Source organism: Parasteatoda tepidariorum, unplaced genomic scaffold (assembly GCF_043381705.1).
Source record: "Parasteatoda tepidariorum isolate YZ-2023 unplaced genomic scaffold, CAS_Ptep_4.0 HiC_scaffold_29, whole genome shotgun sequence".
In the NCBI taxonomy this organism is placed as follows: domain Eukaryota; kingdom Metazoa; phylum Arthropoda; class Arachnida; order Araneae; family Theridiidae; genus Parasteatoda; species Parasteatoda tepidariorum.
Window position 1 is genome coordinate 8,507 of NW_027261609.1, and position 8,154 is coordinate 16,660.

At 32.8% G+C, this 8,154-nt stretch overlaps 1 long non-coding RNA gene across 1 annotated transcript; it reads left to right on the forward strand.

Annotated features, from left to right (window-relative positions):
- The first annotated feature begins 456 nt into the window (after window positions 1–456).
- LOC139424856 (uncharacterized) lies at window positions 457–8,135 on the forward strand. Its single transcript, XR_011635978.1, has 3 exons — window positions 457–1,090; window positions 5,053–5,202; window positions 6,277–8,135. It is a non-coding gene; the product is annotated as an uncharacterized lncRNA (long non-coding RNA).
- The last annotated feature ends 19 nt before the right edge of the window (window positions 8,136–8,154 follow it).

The following is an 8,154-nucleotide window of genomic DNA, read 5'->3' on the forward strand; positions in this document are numbered from 1 at the left end:
TCTTTAGAAATGAAAAAGAAAATATTTTGATTTACTCGTATATGGAGACATATACAAATAAAGTATTATTTTTTTTTTCTTCAATTTTTGGCATCCCTTTCTCTCCCCCCTCACTCCTAGTCACAAAAATCAAGCAAATCTTATCCTATGATTACGTAAGAAAGTAACAACACACCACCTGGATCTAACTTTGAGTTTTCCTGAAGTAATATAATTTTAGCTAAAAACATTAGGTAGGGTATTTCAATTGATTTTATAAAAGTTTGGGAAGAATATTCTTTAGAAATATTTCCTGATTTTCTTGAAATGGTTATAAATGGTAACATAAAAGCGATTTGTGTCCAACTTTTTCCTTATTCGTACTGAACTTCTGTTTTAAATGTGAAGTAATTTTAATTGTAATTTTCCCTCAATCATTGTTCTACTTTTTATTTTTTTTTTAATTTTTAAAAATGCCTTACGTAGGCGTTGCTCGTTTCCCGCGTGCTACTTGTCACAAAAAAGAAAGTAAATCACAAATCTACATCCTACTTATGTCATAAAGTTTGAAAGGTCCCTATGAAGCCGGGATGAGTCAGGGGATAGAGCGTTCGCCTTTCAGTGAGATGAACCGGGGTTCGATCCCGGCGATAACTGGTCGATACGAATTCCGCATCCCGCTTGCACTGACCACTGTGCTGACGTGATATATCCTCAGTGGTAGACAGATCGTGGGTTAGATTCCCCTTGCCGTCTGGCTAACCATGGGAGGTTCTCGTGTTCTTCCTCTCCATATAACGCAAATGGGGGTTTGTTCCTTCAGAGTCTTCCAACAAGGCAAATTTCTCCCAATACTTGATCCAGGAGTTTCCTTGTCTTCTGGATTGGGTTCGAAATTACGAGGCTATGGAATTGAACATTTGTATTCGTAAACCCCAAAATTGAGTCGGCTGTTCAACGACGATTATAAAATAAAATATAAAATAGAAAGGTTTCTATAGTGTTGCATAAATATTTATATAATTTTAACCAATGTGTCGTGTTTCTTCAGATTTTGGACACTCTATGGTATACAAATCCATCTAAGAGTCGATGTCTTAAATTATTAAAAGTAAGTTCATGCAAAATATAATCTTCATATTCTTAATTAACCGGCATTTACATAAGTTTTCAAAAAAATAAAAAGAATACGCAATAAAGATATATATTAATAGCGAACATAATTTCGTATACATAAAAGAAATTACATTTAAGACTTGCCACATATCTGGAAAGACAACATATATTGACGACATAAAAAAACTGTATTTTTAGTCAAGAAAATGTATGAGACTTTCTAATTATGTTAAAACCATTTTTTAAAAAAACAAGAAATTTCATAACGGAAAAAAGCCGCGATATAAGCAGATTAAAATAGTTATTTTTTCTGCTGAAAGCATTTAATATCTTGACGTAGACTTAAGAAAAATAGGTTAAAAAACTTTAATCATTGAATTATAAATAACAATTGTAACTTTAGCGTCGTGATAGGGAATAAGGTTTTCTAATAATGATAATAAAACCATTTCGTGATTCATCCCCTGTAGTATTAAATAATTTAAGTTTTATTGAAATGTCTCGATAAAAAATGGTACATTCTCCAATTAAAATAAAGCTGTTTCTAAATAAATTGCAATGTAGCGAATAATAAAATTAATTGAACTTAATACTATCATANCTTGAAATATGAAACGATTCATCTTTCGACTAACAAGTCTTACGAAAAATGGTGAATAGCACTTTTGGGATTCGTTTTCAGATTTCACAAATCAAGTCGCATCGAGGTATTATGAAATAAAAATATCAAATTGAATTTAGTGAATAATTTCTTAAACATACAAAAATTGTTTGTCTTTTGAACAAGCAGTAATAATGCTCTTAGTACCATTTACAACATTTAATCAGGCAAACAATAAATAAATTCCGTGCTGATAGAGAAGCACAAGAAAAGGAAATGTGTAAATATGACGCTTAATGGAAAGTAAACGTTTTAATGTATAAGAAGTATAACAGAGTAAGAGTAAAGCATAAAAAGTTATAAACATATAAGAAAAATAAATTTGAAACAAATTACATGATGAAAAGAAACACGTAAAATCTATTGCGTATAGCACGTAAAAGTAAAAGGAAGGCATAAGGAAAATTAACCCATAAAATTGCCCGCTAAAGAAAAGTGAAGCACGGAAAATTTAAAAAAGAAAAATAACGCTTAAAACTTAATTAAAATTTTTACAAAGAAAAATAAATGCCTAAAAACTATGCGTAAAGTAACGCGCTAAAAAGTAAGTTATAAGAATGATATGCACGCAAAAGTAACGCAAGAGAAAATAAACGCGTTAATTTAGAGCTGAGGAAATGTGAACGCATAAAAGATACGTAGAAAAGAGGAAAAAATAATGCGTGGACAAGAAAACTCGAAAAAATAACACGTTACAAAAAGTAAAGCATAAAATATTTTTTTAAAAAATCTATAAATGATATATATAGTACGTAAAGTAAGCCTTACGCTTTACTTTTTTTGTAAAGCCTAAAATTTGCGAAAATTATTAAAAACCCATCAGAGTAAAAAGATGCATAATAAAATTTATTTAAAACCGCTTAATTAAACACTCTAAAGCAGTGGTTCCCTACCTGGGGGCGATCGCCCCAAAGGGGGCGATAGAGCTCCTCATGGGGGCGATAATCCTTAGGGGGGCGACGAGTATTCAAAAGATAAAAATTGCTAATAATATTAATGACAAAAGCTATTTGAGATCGAAATTGAAAACATATATGAATCTTATGGTTCTGGTGTAGATAAAGAATTACGATAGTTAAAAAATAAAAAATTTCACGTTCAGGATCGTTTTCGTCATACGTTTTGGTATCGCTGGCGGAAATCTGACCTTCAAGAATTCTCTTTTGTTGAAAGTCATGGTTTTTTATATAACTTCTTCTCCTCAAATGTTCCTCTCTCGTCTCATTCCCATCCCTCCGATTTTAAAAGGCATGTAATAGGAGAAACGGATTGATAGACGAAACATTTATATAACTCTAAACCTCTCACAGTTGGTAAACTCGTATTTTACCTGCTACTAAAAAAAATTTTGAAATCATGTTAGGTGAGGGATAGAGCAATAATACTGTTTCCAGGCTTATTGATGAGATGGCCGCAGACGTTGAATCAAAACTCATCAAATTTATGAGAGAAGGTAAATTTGCTTTGCAGATTGATGACTCAACTGTGATAGATAACAAAGCTATTGTATTAGCTTACGTGAGATTCATAAATGAGAGTGAGGAGATTGGATGAACGAGGAAATGTTGTTTACAAGAACTTTGATCACTGATACAAAATGATCGTAGATTTTTAAATTGGTCAAAGACTATTTTGTGGAAAAAGAAATTACCCTTACAGATGTAAGTGCTTGTGCGACAGATGGTGCTCCTGCCATGTCTGGTCGTCATACTGGGCTTCTAGCGCACCTTAAAAAAGAAGTACCGGCGGTCATCACCATTCATTGTGTCATTCATTGTCAACATTTTTCTGCAAAACAGTTGAGTGGTGCCCTGCATGACACTTTACAATTCGTTATTTCTGGCATCAATAAAATCAAAGCTGATTCTCTCAATGGCCGTTTGTTCCGAGAACTTTGCCGTGAAAATGATGAAGCTCCTACATACAGATGTGAGATGGCTTTCAAATGGAAACTGTTTGCATCGTTTTTTCGAATCGTTTGACTCGGTTACTGAGTTTCTCGACACCACTGATCCTGTCTTAAGTGAGAGTTTGAAGCAACGCAAGTTGGAAACTTCGTAACTCACGGATATTTTTGAAAAAATGTACGAAATCAACGTAAAACTTCAAGGAAATAAAATGAACATTATCAAGGCTAAGGGAATCATATCTTCATTCATCGCCAAGTTTGATATCTACGAGTCAAACATTGGTCGCAAAGAGCTAATGCAATTTCCACCTCCTAGAAAGTGTTCAATGGCAGATATCGAGATTCTCGAAAATAAAAGCTTAATTTTTACTGATCACCTTGACCAGTTAAAAACTTATATCGAATCAAGATTTAAAGATTTGATGAAATTAGAAATTCCGGATTGCATTTTCGATCCTTTCTCTTTTGAAGTTGTGGATAAGCTCACTTCCTCTTTGCAAACTGAGTTTTTAGATTTGAAGTATGCTAAAGTCGTCTTTAAAAAATACGGTTACGAGTTAGCTTGGGTAAAGCTTATGGACACTTATCCACAATTGTGGAAGCAAACTGAGCCGCTTCTCATCTCGTTACCGTCAACATATTTAATGGAGAGAGGATTTAGTTCCGTCGTCCAGCTCCTCACAAAGCAAAGAAATAGGTTGGACATTTGCTTCAAGGGAGACCTGTGACCTGCGTTTAAATCTGACGATGACATTCAAGCTTTACCTGAAATACACCAAATACAGGGCAGTTATTGAAGTGGTAAAAATGTACTTTCTCACTCTTCTTTTTTTTCTCAAATTTTAGTTGCTAACGTTTTAACTTTTTCTTGATCACATTAAAATATGAATTTTAATGTGATCAAGAAATTGTAATTTTAAAAAAATTACTTTTGTTTTGATTATTCCGTTTTAAATATAATTTCTTTTTGAAAAAAAAAGATGCACAATTTTTTTTAATTAATAAAAATGGCAGGATAAAATTGCCTCCTTATTTGCATTACAATTTAAATTAAAATCAAATATAACTTAGCGTTTGGCTGCTCACAAGCAGCAATGAATGGTTTTTGAGCAAAAAGAAAAAGGGGGGCGATGTGTGTCAGCCAACCCCAAGAGGGGGGCGATGGTCCAAAAAAGGTTGGGAGCCACTGTTCTAAAGTTACGCTTTAGAAAGTAGAGACTTAAATATAAAGCGTATTAAAATATTAAGTGACGGAAGTAGAACAATAGTTATAGATAGAACAATAGTTTTAAATAGTTTAATTTTTCCAAGTTTGCTTCCGATCTTCTAGGAAATGAATAATTTTTAACACTTTATGGCAAGGTTTTTTTAATACAACATGTTTTAGTTTTTATAGGATTATTTTGCTCAGTAGTCCGAGTCATTAGGACCGGTTTGGATGATTTAAACATGGATAATCGAGTTTGGGAACTGCTGTACATATTTAGATGCCGATCAATCGAATCGGATCACATTTGAAGACTCTAAAACGTTTGCTGTAAGTATAGCATTTTCGTTCGGTTTCATTTTTTTTAACTGCTTTTGAAAACTGCAGACAATAAATTAAACTATTTATATACTTTTTTAACCGATTTTTTGCAACCTTAGGCAGCAAAATAGCTTACTTCTGACCATTCTTGCATGGGTGGAAATCCAAGATGATTGTCTGTATTATTCTGTTCTGATAAAATCTGCTCTAGTTCAAAAATAAATCTTACTTAGTTCCGAGAAAAATACGTATTCCAAAGAGTTTTATAAAAGTTTAAAGTGCCTGCAGCATTCTCGTTTTTTATATTTTAATAAAGATCAAACTGAGAAAACAAACGATAATGTATTATTTAGTTTAATGAACAATTGAGTAGATAAAAATTGGAATTTCTAATTCTTTTCAAGATAACGTTGTTCCAGAAAATATTAAGCTGAAATGTACTTTCCTTTGTATGTTTGACACCTTTTTCAAATGGTAAGGTTAAGAAATAGTGCGGAAACTACTTAAAAATTATCAAGGGGGGAAATATAGAAATAAATTATTACAATATTAACTTTTTTACATAAAAATTTTTGACTTGATATTTTTCACTGTTAGTGTCACTGAAAATAAGCAAATCACGTCCTATGCTTAAGTGAGAAAGAAACAAAGCACTATCTTGCTCTAATATTAGCTATTCCTGAAGTAATCAAATTTTAGAATTCAAACAAATGAGGTAACTATTCAAAAAATACAATTAGTAGATATTTCAATTCATTTTATAAAAGTTTGTAAATAGTATTCCTTATTTCTGTTTTTTTGTTAAAGTTCCGAAACACATAACAGCAATTATTGTCCAATTTTTTTTCTTTTTTAAAACTTCTTTTTTTAAATTTGAAGTTAATTCAACTGATATTTTATAGGAAAAATTTAAAAGATAGTGATTTAAGTGACTTACGTAAGTATTACTCATAAACTTGTCTCATAAAATTAGTAAATCACAAACCCCCCATCCCCTTTATGTCCTTACAAAGCAATTAAAATATTCCTATAATGTTGCATAAGTGTTTATGTAATAATAATCAATATGTGATATTTTTTCAGCTCTTGAAAACTTCATGAAGGACAAATTCAAACACGACTTGACATCTTAGCTTTTTAAAGGTAAGCAATATAAGGGAAGAGCTTAATAATTTTCGCGGTAATATTATCCAGCATTGATATATATTTTCAAGCAAACAAAAAGAGTATGCAATTAAAAGGAAGTAGGAAACATAAGCTCACCGGACAAAAAATTAGTCACCCAAGCGACAATCACCGCGATGTATCTTTAGGTTTCGTTAGAAGACGCAGTGGTCAAATAATGTGCTCAACTGCTTCAACGCGATCAAAGTCAAGTAGCTATCAGCGAGATAATTTTTCTGAAGTGAAATTATGTGTAAATATAGGTAAGTGTAAGGATGTAATAGAGTGGCAAAACGGAGCAATTGTGTTTGGCCATGCCCATGGTCATAAGGTGAATTAAGTGACTGAATTTTTTGGTTTTTTAATTCTGACTGTTAATGTGTCTACAAGTAGTGGTGTAATACATGTGGTCACGAAAAAGATCCTGCATGAAAGGGATCAGAGACGTGTTTCATGACTTCTCAATCAAAATCACTTCCAAACCCAACAGGAGTTGCTTAAGTAAGTAAATGAAGGTCCATTCCAAACTGTCAGTGAGAAAACGTTGCGTCGGGAGCTGCGTGCATTGAACATTTGGAGTCGAACCTCTTGTAAGAGGCCATTGCTCGCTAAGGCACTTGTAGACTGGCCGAATGAATTGTGGTATGGCGAATCACGTTTTTGCCTTTATTCAAAAGGCGCATGTCATCGAGTACAACGGAGAGCAGATGAAGTATTTCATCCTGACTGTGCGCAAGGTCAGTTTCAAGCAGAAGGTGAGTCTGTCATGTTTTGGGGGAGTTTTTCTTATTATGAATGGGGCTCCCTCACTAAGGAGGCCACTAACACGAGCCAGCATGTTTGAGTATTCCGGATAATCAGATGATGCCTTTCAGTCAACATCTTTATGAAAAGAGTGTGCCGACATCCCTATTTTTCAAGATGACAACAGCAAAGTTCATAGGGCTGGAAGAATATGTGACTGATTTTATGAACGAACACTCAGACACTCAAATGCATCTCGTATGGCATGCAAAGTTACCCGAGTTCAACCCCATTGAAAATTTGTGGGACATGTTGGAACAACGGGTAAAACGCCGAAATCAGCATCCTCGCAATTTGGTGGATTTGTGCAGTTAAATCCTCAGCGAGAGTCTTGAACTGAATTCGACGTACCTGCAAAACCTTGTGGAACTCACTTCCGAACCGAATCCTAGTCGTTATCGAATCGATCAGATGAAGCGGTGTTACATGCTATAAAAAGATGTTTTTCATGATTTCACAAAGGTTGACTAATTTTTTGTCCGGTGTGATTAGTTTCGTATACTGAAAAGAAATTGCACTAAGACTTAAAACATTTTTAACAATAAGACAGCAAATTCTTCAGAATCAAAACAAAAAAACAGTAGTTTCGTCCAGAAAATATTTGAATCTTTTTAAACGTGTAAAGGTCATTTTTGAAAACATGGTAAAATTAAACATAATAATGATAAAATGATGATAAAATTAAACATAACTTTTTATGCGAAAGAAAAATAAATGCGTGAAGAAAGCGAAAAAAAAACTCATAAGAGAAATAAAGCAGATATTGTGTTAATTGATGAAAAAAACAAATATAGCGGGAAAAATAATGTATAAAAAAGTAAACGTGAAAATAAAACGCTTAAGAAGAGGAAAAGCGTAAATATAGGGCGTAAAAAAATAATAACGTATTATGTACGGTAAAGGATAGCGAAATAAATAAAAGCAATGCGTAAAATTAATTATAAGAAAAGGAAACAAAAGTATGACATGAAGAAAAAAAAACATAAAGCAGAG